Source organism: Crocodylus porosus, unplaced genomic scaffold, assembly GCF_001723895.1.
Source record: "Crocodylus porosus isolate Cpor-Errol unplaced genomic scaffold, CroPor_comp1, whole genome shotgun sequence".
Classification (NCBI taxonomy): domain Eukaryota; kingdom Metazoa; phylum Chordata; order Crocodylia; family Crocodylidae; genus Crocodylus; species Crocodylus porosus.
Window position 1 is genome coordinate 23,587,628 of NW_017728912.1, and position 15,531 is coordinate 23,603,158.

Below are 15,531 nucleotides of genomic sequence, written 5' to 3' on the forward strand. Positions count from 1 at the left end.
AAGAATATAATAAATGCTTATGGTATCAAATGTTTTATCTATATGCTTAAAAACAGTTCTTTGTACCTTTTAAGTCCTTCGTTAATCTTCTCAACTCAGAAAATATCCACAGACACTAAAAGCATCTTTTTGTAGCAGAGTTAATGCAATTCAAAATCCATAAAGACAACTAACAGGGATGTGAAAAAAGCCTTTGAAGGACTTCCAGTATTGGAAACTTTCTGAATCAACCCATCTCTACAAAATAACATATCTAGGTTGAACTAAACTTCCCCTGGGTGAGAACTACCATGTGCCATTTCAGATGGATTGTTCTACTAGTGATGAAATCACAGAAATTGTGTTTCAAAAATCTGATTTATTGTAATGGGAAGCTTGCTACAGTCTTAACCATGAAGGAACAATCAGTCTCTCAGCAATGCTGGCCAAAGCTTAAGTTGTTTGAAAAAAAATTAACAGTTCTTTAGCTCCCTGGATGGTAATCATCACTCAGGCTAACAGCCACATTCCTACAATTTTTATTTTTACCATAATTGTATAGGGCGAACACTGCAGCAACATTTTTCAGCTGACTTGGTCTCCATAAATATTTTGATATTTTGGAAATTATATACTTCTTCATATACCCAGAAGACATTAAGGAGAAGGAAAATCAACAGCTTGATAGGATTATTATTTTCTGTGTTGCCCTTTGGTGTACCATTAAAATAATGTCCCTGGTAGAAACTGCATTGTGCATGTTCTAAAACAATTCAATTTAATATAAACCCTCCCTGAAATGCATGATGGTAGAAAAGTGTGCAATACTAAAAATAAGTTAAACTCAGTTTTACAAAGTTCATGTGAAAATTGACCAGCCCAGGCAGATAGCAAACACTAACCAACACTTCATATCATGACGATGATAATAAAAAATAATATTTTATTCATCGTCAGGAAAAAACCTACTCCTGTGAAATGAATGGGTAAATTATGCTAGTCCACAGAAGTGTAGAAAACAGTATTGAAAGTGTAAGGTTTAACAAGTCTTACAGACGGTAAACAGTTTAATGATTGACTTGACTGTTTATCTGCTTTTTAACCAAATAGGGAAAACAAATGCATTACAAATAAAAGGAAGAGCTCTATAAATATAGTGAAGATGACAGAAACAATGACTGTATCTCAAAATTAATTTCTGAGACAGGAGAAAAAGAGTGACTTACCTCAATGACAGGTTGGAAACAGGCAATAATGATACATCTACATCCTTCCTTTTCAGGGTAAATAATTTGAGTTCTTTCAATAGAAATCTAAAAGAAAAACAAAAGACAATTGCAAATGACTGCCTTCCCTGCAGTGTCTGTATGAAGTAGCAATATGCTTCTAAATATATCCTGCTAAAAAGAAATAAGCTGTTAAACAACAACTCAAAAATATAATTAGTTTAATAAAGGAGCAAAAGAAATTTGTCATCCTTAAAATCCCCTGTAGAACTTACAAAAATTTAGGTGGATCAAATCATACAGTATATAAATGGCACAGGACCAGATTGATTCTTGGTGTCACACCACTGTTCTCAGCAAAACAACATTGATTTGGCCCATTTGTCTCCAAGATGAACCTGATCAATTAATCTTGCAGAAAATTCACTCCAAACCACTGAAGAGCAAAAATTTTCACTAAGAAGTTAGCCTCCCATTGGCTCAAATGATACAACCTTGCTGACTTGCCTTCCCCTTGCAAACTCCAGGACTTGCTAAAGCAACACTTGAATGTTAAATGCTTCGGTCAGGAGTTCAGCTACTGACCTGCAATGAAAGCCTTGTGTTCAGCTCCAACGTTTCCTGACAGCAAACAATTTACAAAAAAAAAAGGCTTCATGGAATGAACTGTTAAAAAAGAAAATCCTCTCATAAGCTTTCCCTGAGGGGAAAAAAAGAATCCACAAGCTTTAAATTGGCCAGGCGGATTTAAGAGGAAGCAAAAAAAAAAAAAAAAAAAAAGCTCTCTGTTGCGTCAAAGAGCCCAGTGTGCAATAGGAACACTGAACTGAGTTGTTAAACTGGCAAGCCCTGGCTGAAGACAGCTTTTCAATATGCTCTCAGCATCCTCTCCTAGGGCTGGCTGGATGCAGTCCCACTCCTTTTACAGTGGGTGTATGACTTCAAGAGGCAATCTCTCTGAAGGAGTTTCTAGATGCATGCCATTCAACTGGATTTGCCATACAGTATGAGGGTAGTTACGTGCACACACAGGCTTGTAGGACGGTAAGCATATATAAAGGTAGTTACACACATTCAAGCGTGAATTCATGTATAAGTGTATGGAGAGAGGAAATGCAGGTATACTCCAACTGGTGATCAGGTCACTGATTGCCTGAAGTTGAAGAGAGCAGGCTATTGATAATTAACTGCATGGAGAAATACCTAACCCATCCTACAATGGACTCTTAGAAAATAGCGGAGGATTTCACTGTACTTAGCAGAAGCTTTTCCTGCATGATGAGAGATTTTATAGGCCATGGTCCCTAGAATCAATGTCCAGCACTTGTTGGCTGCAGAGAACTGGCTGGTCACATGATTCAGGCTGATTTTGTTTCTATTATAAATGTAAACTCTGAAGCTTGTAAATCACTTGAAAATTAGATGTGAATTGAAATGCTTTTACTGGGGGTCACTGCTGATTAAGAGAATGAGTCATCCTTATGGATCAGAGTGAACATGCAAGTGAGAAGAGCATAGCTTGGGTGGGTAGCAAGCTCAGGGAAAAGGAAAACAAGTGAGAAGGCAGCATGTGTAGTAAGGAGAAGAGGATCAGGCCACATGGAAACACCTGCAGGGGAAGCAGAAGAGGAGGAGGACCAGAAGGATGAGAGAAACAAAACAAAATGTGAAAGCAGGAAGTGGATTAACCTCTCAGAGCATGGATCAGACTAAAGGCAGTGACCAAGGCACAGCAAGTTCTTCCTGATTGTTGATTCTTTTTCGGCATCTTCTATAGTTGCGACAGGGATAACGTGAACTTGACAGTGAGAGAAGGCGATCACAAACAGCAAGAGAGGTGTCTAGGACACAGTCTCTGTTCCAAAGGAAATCTATATTATGAAAGAGACCTTGACAAAGGCACAATTCCTTCTTTGGCTGCTTACCCTCAAATCCTTTAAGCTTAGAGTACAGCTCTACTCTGAAAAAGGATTTTAAAAATGGCCTGGGGGAGGGTTTCTCCTCATTGAGCCTCAGTAGATTTCTGGATCAAGCCTGGCCAGTTTACAAGCAGAGATGGTTTCTCTAAGTGCCAGCCCTGCAAAGTCAGTCTGGGTTCTTGGAGTTCTCTCCCCTTTGAGCATGTCTACATGTGAATTTAACCACACCTAAATTTAATGCACATTAGGTTAATATGCATTAAGGGGGTTTAGGTAGGCGTTTACAGGTGCAGGTGTTACAGCACATTAACACTGTATGTGGACTGACTTAGGACTAAAATTAGTCCCAAGTCAGTCCACACACATGGCATTAATGTGCTTTAACACATCTACACATGTATTAATGTGCTTTGGCTATTTACACCAAATTTGATACCTGCATTTGCAGGTATCAAATTTAAGCACAAATAGCCTAAATTCACCATTTTAATGTGAATTAAGGGTGCACGTGTATAGATTTATGCCCTTAATGTGCATTAACTTAGGCTAATGTGCATTAAAGTATCATGTGTAGAAGCACCCTTTATACCTCAAGGAACAATCCATATTTAGCAGCTTTCATTATGCCATCTGTCACACTTGGTCCAGCTCACTGTGTCTGGGTAATTAGCAGAAGTGTAGCTGGGCAGTTCTGCACCCAGGGCAGCAGCAGTGCATGGAACAGCTATGGTGGCTTAGTGGCCACTGCCACCAGTGGTGCCAGGCCATCAGCAACAGCAACGGCAAGTTTTGTGCAGGTAACTCATTTCTGTCAATGAAGTTGCAGCAGTGAAACTGCAGAGAGAATGCAGCAATTAACAGTTAAGTCATTTATGGGTGCAAAAGGGTAAGAATCCACCAGACCTGACTGCAGCTATACAAGGCAAAGAGAACTAGCAAACAATTCAACCTTTATTATAGAAAGTGCAGCAGTGATGCCATTCATAGGACTGGCCACATCTTCCCATTAAAAATAAATGTTTTCATTCACTTCTCACTTTGGCATACTTCAGCCTGACTGACTAAAATGTTTTGTGCTTGCTCTCTACCTGAGGCTGAACTTTTCTAAATTTAGGCCCATAAAGGTCATTCATTTCAGCATGGGGTCAATGAATAGTGTGTACTTTGCATTATGTGAAAAAAAAAATCAGGCTGGATTTGATCAGCTCTAGTGCACAGAGATCTGGAATTTGGGGTATGAAGTATAGGGCTGTCTCTACAGCCAGAGAAATACCTTGAATTCTCCCTTGTACAATCTATTCAGCTTTGACCAATTTATACACTACAGAAAATCTCCATTTGCATGTGTATCCTAGCCCACTACACTCCTAATAAGCATTTGGACAGAGAGGTAGACCCCGCTGTCCTCTGAGCATTTGGGTCAGTATCTCCCTTGGATTTCCGACCTCCACTTCCCTTTTCCTTTGGCACGTCTTCCATTTGTCCAACTGAGAGTCCTCAGTTCCAGGGCGTAGCCAATCTAGTTGATCTCAGTCTCTGCTGGCTGCTCAACCTCTGCCAGCACAGACAGCTGATGCTACCGCACATAAATGGGCATATGTCTTCCCCTATGCAGGACCTTCCCCACATGTATTGCTCCTTCACTATTACATGTACTTGCCTTTCTACTGCTGGGAGGGCAGGAGTGAGCCAGAACATCCATTGGGCACTGTGTGATAGGCTGTGGATGCATTCCTGAGAGGAAAAGCTCACCTTGAAACTTCCCCACGTGCTCTTCCTTAGAGAATCCCAACCAGTCCAAAATCAGATCCCTTCACAGCCTCCTTAATGATTTCTGCCTCCATGCCGTGTGGCCAGCAAACACTTGGACCTTCACGTCCCATGTATCCACAAATGAACTGGTAAAGACTTCTCCAACTGAGCTAGTCATATCTGACAAGTTTTCTAGTTGATCACATTACTATACATTACTCCTTTGAATAAGAGTGGGACCCACTATGCAGCTGTCAACCAGTCAGCGGCACTGCAAGAACCTCCCACAAAACAGCAAGGGCCATTTGAACAGGCACAGCCAAAACTAATTTGCAACAACACCCAGTAAAGAGCAACAGCTGCTTATCAGAAATTTTTCCCTGGGAACATTTTTCATACCAGGTATACAGATGACCCTCCCTACAATAACAACAGTCACTCGGAAGCAACATAACATGAGATCACTAACATGTTGATATTAACCGGTGTTGTCTATACAGAGCAACCTGTCCAAGTTCACAGGTGATACCAAGTTATGGGGCAAAGTTAACACACCAGAGGGTAGGGAATGGATTCAGGCAGATCTGGACAGGTTGGGAAATGGGCAGAATGGAATAGGATGCAGGTCAACAAAGACAAGTGCTGAGTGCGGCACCTGGGCAAGAAGAACTACCAACACACTTACAGGCTGGGGCATGACCTTCTCAGCAGCATAGCAGCAGAAAGGGATCTTGGAGTCATAGCTGACTCCAAGATGAACATGAGTTGTCAATGTGACAAAGTGATCAACAAGACTAACAGCACTTTATCATGCATTACCAGATGCATGACGAACGGATCCAGGGAGGTGATGCTTCCCCTGTATGCAGCACTGGTCAGGCCACAGCTGGAGTGCTGCGTCCAGTGCTGGGCTCTGCGCTTCAAGAGGAATGCGGAGAATCTTGAGAGGGTACAGAGGAGGCCACTCATATAGTCAGAGGCCTATAGGCAAGGCCCTACAAGGAGAGACTGAGGGACCTATATTTCTTCAGCCTTCACAAGAGAAGGCTGAGAGATAATCTTGGGCTGCCTATAAATTCACTGGGGAGGGCAGCAGGGACTGGAGATGCTCTATTTACTAGGGCACCCTGTGAAGTAACTAGGAACAATGGCCACAAATTCACAGAGAGCAGATTTAGGTTGGACATTAGAAAGAACTTCTTCACAGTAAGGGTTGCCAGAATCTGAAATGGGCTTCCAAGGGAGGTGGTGCTCTCCCCAACCTTGTGGGTCTTCAAGAGGGGACTGGACAAGCACTTGGCTGGAGCCATCTGACCCCAGCGCTCTTTCCTGCCTAGGGCAGGGGTTCAGTTTCAATGATCTACTGAGGTCCCTTCCAACCCTAACATCTATGAATCTATGAATCAATTGGAGTCTCTCCAGTGATTTCAGTAGGCTCTGGACCAGGTTCCTAAGCTATAAAACAAATGGTTATTAGAAACCAGAAGACATAAAGCAATTTTCTCAGCTTCTGCTTTCTGGTGACAAAAATGTAAGTGGGGAGGTGTGACAAACCTATCTGCAGGGGGCCCCCAGAGCCCTGAGTTTCTCCCTGCTGTACTGCCTCTTGTCCCAAGGAAAAGACTAAGGTTGTCCTGGGATAACTCCTAACCCCCCACAAGCCTCAGCTCCATTGTCCTTATACTGGACCCCACAGCTGCAACAAGGGAATCGCTGCCAGTCGGTAGGATAATTAAGGGTAGGAGAGAGGGTCATCTGCCCCAGGTGCCAAGTTAGGAAGGGTGCTGGAATTGTCCACCACCACCAGTGAGCCCACAGCCTGGCATCATACCCATGCTAGGAACTCTAAAACAGCCCTTGGCTGCTGCTCCTTTTAGAGCAACATCTGGGACAGGGAATGCCTGTGGTGGTGGCAGCAGCAGCTCAGCTGGAGATGGTTTAGAAGATCCTGCGCCTTCTCAGCTCTTGGGACCATACAGTTTTCCACTTTCACAGGCCTGCCCTAGGCACTGACTCTGCCCTGGGCACTGACTCCGCCTTGGGCACCAACCTTTGCTGCCAGCTCTGCCAGCTCCCCTTTGGGCTGTGAGAGAAATGTTAGGTCACCCTTTCCATAGAAGGGGCTAGCTGGAATATCACTTATTCAGAGATCATTCTTTCCACAGTAAGGAGATAAAACAGCAAAATGATTTATTAAGAAAAAACTTATACAGACAAAACTGATCATAGGTTTGGAGACAAAAGTAAAACAAGAAAAGTTTCTTACCTTCTTCACTGTCTATAACCTAGTGCTCTTGAGAGTCCTGCCAGTGTTTGTAGAGATAGCCTTCCTGCTGAGTCTACCAGCCCCGGCTGCTGGGGCCTTGGACCCTTCTTCAGCTTAGAAAAAATTATAAATACCCTGATGCTATCCTAGTTAGACTGTAAAAAGACTCTAAAGCCCTCTTCCCCCTCCCCATTAGCATTATTCTAAATGCTTGTGAGTCACCATAACCCTCTAGAAACCTCTGGTCACCCTGCGGTATCTGGATTTCTTCTGGCTGAAGGGCCATTTCTCTCAAATGCCTTTTCTATAGAGTTGATTTCCTCATTGCAGGCAGACAATGCCTTGGGAGTCTGCTAAATATCTCACTTGATTATCTTCTAGTTACATCATAAAATTATAAAGATACATTTATAACAAATTCTGTAATACATATAGATATGAAAATGACAAAACTGAACTAGCTTCACACTAGCTACAAATAGAGGCTGAATACCATAGAAGTAAATCTAATTTGGGAAAATATTCATCCGTGACACGTGATGAATCCTCAAAGGCAACTCAGTTTTGGGGTGAATCCATGACAGGAGATCTGTCGTCTTTCTAGTTCCCTAACAGGTTTTCTTATATCCTGAAGACTTGTGCTAAACAAGGGAGAAGACAAACCAGAGTTAACCCCTTATTTTTTGGACACCAAATATTCCTTCCATGGAGCCCCACTGTAGGCTTCACACACCCAGACAGACACAAACCTACTTCTAGCCAATAGTTGTGGAGGCTGCACCTGACTTCCAGCTCCCTGCTTTAAGACTGAGGGATATAAATAATTTAACTATTCAGTTCCTCCTTCTCTCTCTTTCCAACAGCTGGAACAGACTGCTATGAGTCAGTGAAAAACTACTGTACTTATTGCTAGTAGAAATTGGCTATTCCTTCTTGCACATACACCAGACTCCTTGAAAATGGAATAGTTCACTGAATCTTTGAGCAACCAACGCTTGACCCTAAAAAGCTCTTCTAAACATCATCCTATCTCCAACCACCATATTCCTGAGCAAAGTAACTATAGAACTAGCAACCATTGGTATCAATATATACCAGCCAACATCTTGCCAACATTAACGTCTCTGAAAATTCAAACTATACCATAAAGTTGGTGCCAGCAGTATGCAAAGATGACTTCCTCATAGCCAAAGGCATAGGTAAAATCTCCATGCTCATACTGCTAGACCCCTCTGACACAGTGGTCCACAAGGCACTGCTATCTTGCCATATGATATCATAGGGATAGATAGCCCTGCACAACCACTGCTCTGTGTGTGATGGGTAACTACTCCTTCTCTTTGAAGGCCCTCACTTGCAAGACCCCAAAGGGATTCTGTCTGCCCTGAGAGACCACTAGGACTTATGGAGAGATAATGTGGGCTTGGCTCTGAACAGTATGCCAATGGCATTCAACCTAGTTCTCAACTCATGCAACCACTACCAATACTAAAATATCATACTTTGGGCAGAATATCAGCTCTTGGATGAACAATACCTGGTCCCACCTTGCTGTACAGAGTTGAGACATGGAAAACATACAGGAGGCATCTAAAGTTGTTGGAGAAGTACCATCAGTGCCACCTGCAGAAGATCCTCTGAATCCAGAGGGAAGACAAATGCACTAATGTTAGCATCCTCCTACAAGAAAACACCATGAGTATTGAGGCAATGATCATCTGATGGCAACTTCATTGGCCCAGCCCTGTCATCTGGATGTTCAACTTCAGAGTCCCAAAGCAAGTTTTATTCTCCCACCTCAGCCAAGGCATACACTCAAGAGGAGGGCAGAGAAAGTGCTTCAGGGATGTCCTCGAGGCCAGCTTTAAAAAATGCAACATTGATGTCAACACATGGTAGACTAGCACCCAGGACCACTGAAATGAAGGAAGAGTCTTCTTCAGGGATCTCAGTACTTTGAAACTTCAAGACAACAACAGGAGTTGGAAAAGTGAGAGTGGCAGAAACAGCATGTTGTGGACCAAATCAAGAATCCAACACCACCCACCCCACGTGGAAACATGTCTGAGCTGCAGTAGAGTCTGTTGATCCTGGATGGGCTTCATCAGCCATCTTTGGACACACAGTTAAGACAATCATGGAAGACAATCAACCTCGACTGCAAGGGGTTGCCAAAGAAGAGTAACACCTGGCTCAAATTGAGCCCAAAAGAAGGGTAAGTTTCTGAAGAACTGGATAAATCCTTCTCTGTGCTTTCAATAGAAAGTATATAGATTCATCAAAGCTGCACCATGCATAGGGAGATTAATGCATGGGCCAGCTAGGCCTGGGTCCAGGGCCCCCTGCCAAACAGGGGCCCCCAGATTCCAGGAGGATAGGCATGGGGAGAAGGGGGGCAGCTCAGTGCAGATGAAACTGGCGGCCAGGCCAGGGCAGGCCAGGCATGCAAGATGCATTGGGCTGTGGCTGCCAGGTACTGGGTGGGGGTCAGGGTGACGAGGCGCGGGGCATGACCATGACAGAGTCCTAGGAGCAGTTAGAGCTGCCAGTGTCAGGGAGTGAAGCCAGGCACGGTGTGTAGCTGGGACCTGCCAGCAGCATGGCAGCCCCAGTGTATCCAGGTCCCAGCCCAGCCCAGCCAGAATCCTGTGCATTTGCCAATGACTGCAGCAGCTGGACTGAGCCACAGCAGGGTGAGGGGTTGCCTCCAGATCTTGGTCCATGCCGCATGCACCCCCAGCACTGCCTGGCCATGGTGCAATGTTGTGTGGGGCCCTCTGTGACTGGCCCTGGGCTCCAGCTCCAATGGAGGCCCAAGGGGAGGGGGGAAGCCGCGGCTCCTGCCCCGAGCCTAGGGGACAGTACATCCTGCTCCAGCTGCTGCTCTTGCTGTACCAGCTAAGGACAGGGCTCACGGCTGTGGGACAGGGCACAGGTCAGGGTGTTCCTAGGCCATGGGGGCAGGAAGCCAAGTTGTTTGGGGAGCAATAAAACTTAATCTGCCTCTGCCTGGAGTCTTGCTAAGCTTGGATGACCAAAGAGCAGCAGTTTCCAAAAATAATTTTTTCTCTTCTGTCTTGCTTGGAAAGCTTGCCATATCCTCCTGGACCAACTTCATAGTTTCATAGTTGGTAGGGTTGGAAGGGACCTGAGCAGATCATCAAGTCCGACCCTCTGCTGTGGAAGGAAAGAGTACTGGGGTCAAACGACCCTGGCAAGGAGTTCATCCAGGCTCCTCTTAAAGACCCCCAGGGTAGGGGCTAGCACCACTTCTCTTGGAAGTTGGTTCCAGATCCTAGCCGCCCTGACAGTGAAGTAGCGTCTCCTGCTATCTAGCCTAAATCTACCCTCTGCCAGCTTGTGACCATTATTCCTGGTCACGCCTGTTGGTCCCCCCTGACTAGTTTGTAAACGGCCACTAGATCCCCCCTCAGCCTTCTCTTGTGGAGGCTGAACAGGTTCAGGTCCCTCAACCTCTCCTTGTAAGACTATAGTCATGTTGATCTATGCATGCATCAACTTCAGGTTGTATTACTGTAATTCACTCTATCTGAAATGGAATGTGAAAATGATACATAGGATCCAGCTGGTTAGGAACATGGTCGCCTGCCTTCTCTGTGGCCCAGGCTGCTATGAGCATATCAGGCCTGATTTTTAGTCCTGTCACAGGTTTTCACTTCCCAGTCAGCTTTCCATGCAAGTTTAGGGCCTTAGTCCTAATCTACAAAGTAATAAATGGAACTAGCACTAACTACATTAAGGACTGAAACTGGATTTATGAACCATTACAATGACTGCCTTACTTTTGGACACAGGAAACCATAAAACCCAGGGCAAAGCATGTGAGACCTGGGGTCAAAATCTTTTCAATAAAGAGGATGTCAACTACAGGACACATATCCAAGTGAATTCAAGTGGATCCAGACTCTGAGCATCTTCACAAATGTATACAAACTTTCCTCTTTGAAAAAGCCTTTCCACTGTAGATGATGCTCACAATATGAATGCACCTATCTATTCTCAAACTCTTCCACCTATAACCCCCTGAAATATCAGAGGCAGGAGAAACTCTTTGCTGTTCACTGGGAACTTTACTGCCACTATTGATTTTATGTGGAAGTCACTTGGGGCATGTCTACCCTGCTTCCAATTGTATTCTACCTCCCATTAAAATAATGCTGGGTAGGATGCCAACAAACACACTTGGAACTGAAGGACTGAGTGTGGCTCTGGGAGTCTTGTAGGTATGTCCCAAACAGAAAATACATTACCATTTTTTGGCATTTGACATATACAGAGTGAGAGCCAATGGGCTTGGACGTGTTTTCATAGCGGCCCTCCCTGACATGGTTTGAAGGAGTCTAGACATTTTCTCAGATAACACGGTGATATGCAGTAGGGCTGTGCAAAATTTCGCTGACTTTCATTTCAACACTGTTTTGATTTATTTTAAGTTTGAAACAGCAGAATCAAAATGAAATGAGGGCAGTCAAAACATTTCAAAAGTTTCAGAACGTTTTGAGTTTTGAAGCTGAAGCTGGGCTTGTCTGCAGGGAAACAAAAAGTAAGGAGAGGGAGGGGGAAGAGGGGGGAAGGACACAGTGAAGGTGTGCCTTAACACACACACTGGAGAACAAGTTCCTGCAGGAGAGGAAAGAAAGGCTCTGTCACAATTTAGATGGCTGAGAGGCTGCTGGTGCTACTGTGCTGCTGTTCATTAAGTTATTATTTTACCTGTTGTTATTTAAAATGGTGGACCAGAATGAGGCTTTAGGGGAGGAGGAGTCCTCATTGGGACACACTACCATGTCATGTAGAGGCCCCATGCCAGTGTGGGCACGCCTTAAGACACACACACACGCATAGACACACACATGCACACACACACACAGTCACAAGTGTCACAAATTTTGCTTGTCAGCAGTTTGAGGTGCAGTTTCCCAGAAACACCTATACCTATCTCCTTGAAACTTGGCAGGCTTCATGCCCTCAGATGGGGCTGCCATCTCAGCTGTTTTCATAGACATCTGCCAAAAAATGACAAAGTTATAGGCAGTTTTGTGCTTCCTCATTATAGCCTATGGGAGAAACATTGAAACAGCATCAAAACAGCAAAACAGTTTCAATGAAATGAAATAGTGCTTCAAATCTAAACGAAACTCGAAATGATACTGTCCTGTCAAAATGGTGAAATGAATCTCAAAACAAAATGTTGCTGTTCCATGCAGCCCTAAAAGCAGCAGTACAAGGGCAATGCTAGGAAGATGATTCATTTCTTGCCCAAGTGGCATGAAGAAAAACCTTCCAAACAGGAACTTAGTACAGTCAATGTTTATTTGCGGCAATACCTGGTAAAAGACCAACAATCATTTACCAGCAACGTTTCCATGGGGAGCTTGTTCCATACCATATTGTCAGATGACACTCTATAACAGCAGCAGCCACTTAGGGGCTTGACTGTATAAATTAATGTCTTCTGGAGTTTGTAGGCAGCTTGACATAGTGGCCTGGAACACAATTGTTCCCATTCATTTCAATGATGACGTGTTCACCCTGGAGCATAATGATGACAATATAAAAGTCAGCATTTGTTACTATTGGTTTTTAGCAGAAGCATACAGTTACCCATCAGTGTTGAATCTAGTGATAAAAGGGACTGAAACACTGGTACAGTTGACTGCTGGCAAATATGCTGAGGGATGAAGCTAGAAATGCAAATTGATGCGGACTTGACTTAATATTGCACCAGATATAACAGCAAATTTACCCATAACTTGGAACCTCCCAAAACAGCTAAGCTCAATGGGATTTATTAAGGCTGGCTTTTCATCCTAACTGAAATATCAAGGTTCTTTGTGTTTTGGACAGATTCTTAATCTTATTTGAACACTTTTTTCAACCTGCAAACAACTAAAAGTGTGCATCATCTGTTTTAGAAGTAGCACTTTCACATCCTATACCACTGCACAATTTATTCTGAAGCTGAATAAAATTCTATTCAAACAATGTGTGTGGCTTATAAAGATACATTGTTAATTCACTGCTCACATTTTAATATTTTGTTGCCATCATTTCTTTAGTTTCTGGGGCATTATTATTATTATGTGTTAGTTCTCTGGGTTTATAATACATTAGACAAAAGCAAGTAAGTTACAATCAAGTAACCACAGACCTTTTATCTAGCAATTGATCAGCAAACAGCAATTCCATTTCAACTACTCTTAGTGCTGTTTTACAGGGAAAAAAACAATATACCTGAAAATAACAATGGGCAAAGTTTTGCCTGTTATTTTTCTTTTACTATTTTATCCCTACATACATACATACATACGTGTGTGTGTGTGTGTGTGTGTGTGTGTGTGTGTGTGTAGTTGTGACAAGGAACTTAGCATGCCTGTCACTTTAAGAAGGAAAGAGGCTGCATGAAAAGCAGCCTACAGGTGTGCCAGGGGTCAATTAGAGCCACCTGACCAGAAGGGGATGGGGCTTGAAGCATATAAACCCATGGCCTGAGTGGGTCAGGAAGTCTGGCCCTGAGAGCCATGGGGAGAGGAGCTCCTGGGTAGCAGGGCTGCAGCAGGGCTCCTGGGTAATATCTGAGCTGGGGTAAGAAACTCTGGAGGTTTGAGAAATGGACTAAGAAGAGGAGGATGTCTCAACAGGACTGGGAGTAAAGAGACCTGGCAACACAGAATAGAGGGTCTGGGGTCCAGGAACGGTGAATGTCAGCAGGGTCATGGAACCTGACAGTCTCACTGGCTAGGGGCAGAGCCCAGAAATAGGGGCTGAAGGCTGAGGAGGGCCACAGCTGAAGACTGGCAGGGCCAGGGACACCCATGAGTCTCAGCTGACCTAGGAGTGGGGCCTGACCCCAGGGAGAGGGACCAAAGACTGGGGGCCACAGCTGGAGACCAGTGGGGGAAGGAGCCTGTATCCCAGGAGGAGCAAGGACCAGGGCTGGGAACAAATAGCCCAGAAATGGTGCATTTCAGCAGGGCTGGGGGACATAGCCTGAAAGGGGTATTAGAAACAGCAGAGAGAGAGAAAGAGACAAAGGAGTATCATCTGCAAGGCATAGGCATGGTGTAAGGGGAAACTAGAGCCACGTTATAAGCTGATAAGGCAAAGCAGAGACACTTGGATACCAACATGAGACTGGGGATCTCTGGGGCATCTTCCATTTCTAAAGCTCTAAGAACAACAAGGCATGGCAGCCAAGGTGTATTACTATCTGCCACCCCTGAGGAGTAAGGGTGGAAGGAGCAAGCCTGAGGAGTGACATCAGAGCAGGGGCTCAGAGGCCACCAAGAGGCATCACAGCCACCCCGGAATGAGTGTCTGTTAAAGTAGTGTGTGCATACGCATATGCATATGTGTGTGTGTGTGTGTGTGTGTGTGTGTGTGTGTGTGTGTGTGTGTGTGTGTGTGTGTGTGTGTGTACACATACTTTTTTCTTTCTTTCTTTGTCCCTTCAACACAAATGGCAGGGCTTTGTGAAATGATTATATTCATGTTTTTAGATGATTTTTCCTCTCTCCATCTTACTGAATGTTCAGTCCAGAGCTGCAAATAATAATAACTAAATGACCCACTTGTGTTCCTTGTGTTTTGAGACCTGGGTATATGCTCAAAAATTTCATATACAGTTAATCTTGGTTAAATGGCCGCTCCAAGGGGAATGCAAATAATGGCAACACAGTAGCAAGTATTTTCTTAATATAGTAGTAACTATTTACTTGATAAAACTGCTAGGCACTGAGGGGATTCAGAACAATAGCAAATTAAACCACAGTGCCCAATGTGGTCGGCACAGGGCGGGGTGAGCAAAATATGGCCCACAGGCCAGATCCAGCTCGGCAGGTAACTGGATCCGGGCCACAGCTGCTCCTGCAGCAGTCTGCATGGTGCCAAGCCCTGCCCACCCATGCAGGCTTCTGCTGGCACCTAGGGGGGCCATTACAGAGGACAGTCCAGTTGTCCTCTGTCCTCTATTGATACAAAACCGGACACATTTTTGTCCTCTATTTTTCTGTTCAAGCAGCTTCAAGAGAAAAATAGAGGACATAAAGGCATTGGGTTTCATATCAATAGAGGACAGAGCAGCAGAAAACTGGAATGTCCCCTATGACGGCCACCCTACCGGCACCCATGGCCCAGCCCTGGTGGGCACACACAGCTTTGAACAGGGCTATTCCCAGTATGGCTGCAGCCAGGTGCCACTCTGCTCTCTCACCTTCAGCAACATCTCTTGCTCCTAATCTTGCCCCTGCCACATGACAGTGCACTGATCCAGAAGGGCAGCTTCAGGTGGGCGGCTCCTGCCCCAGTGCATGGGGCTCCAGCTCCAGGTACCAGAAAGGTGGCTAGGAACTAAAGCTGCCTATCCACC

The 15,531-nt window shown here is 44.5% G+C and overlaps 1 protein-coding gene across 6 annotated transcripts in view; it reads right to left on the reverse strand.

Annotated features, from left to right (window-relative positions):
• Positions 1–2,161, reverse strand: part of CSGALNACT1 (chondroitin sulfate N-acetylgalactosaminyltransferase 1) — a 96,291-nt gene extending 94,130 nt beyond the window's left edge. For 3 of the 6 annotated variants that reach the window (XM_019534161.1, XM_019534162.1, XM_019534157.1), the window contains exons 1-2: positions 1,791–1,966; positions 1,206–1,292 (exon numbers count right to left, since the gene is read on the reverse strand). The gene's annotated coding sequence lies outside the window, so the exon portion shown is untranslated. The other 3 variants (XR_002100909.1, XM_019534160.1, XM_019534159.1) reach the window with 3 other exon arrangements.
• Positions 2,162–15,531: the final 13,370 nt, after the last annotated feature.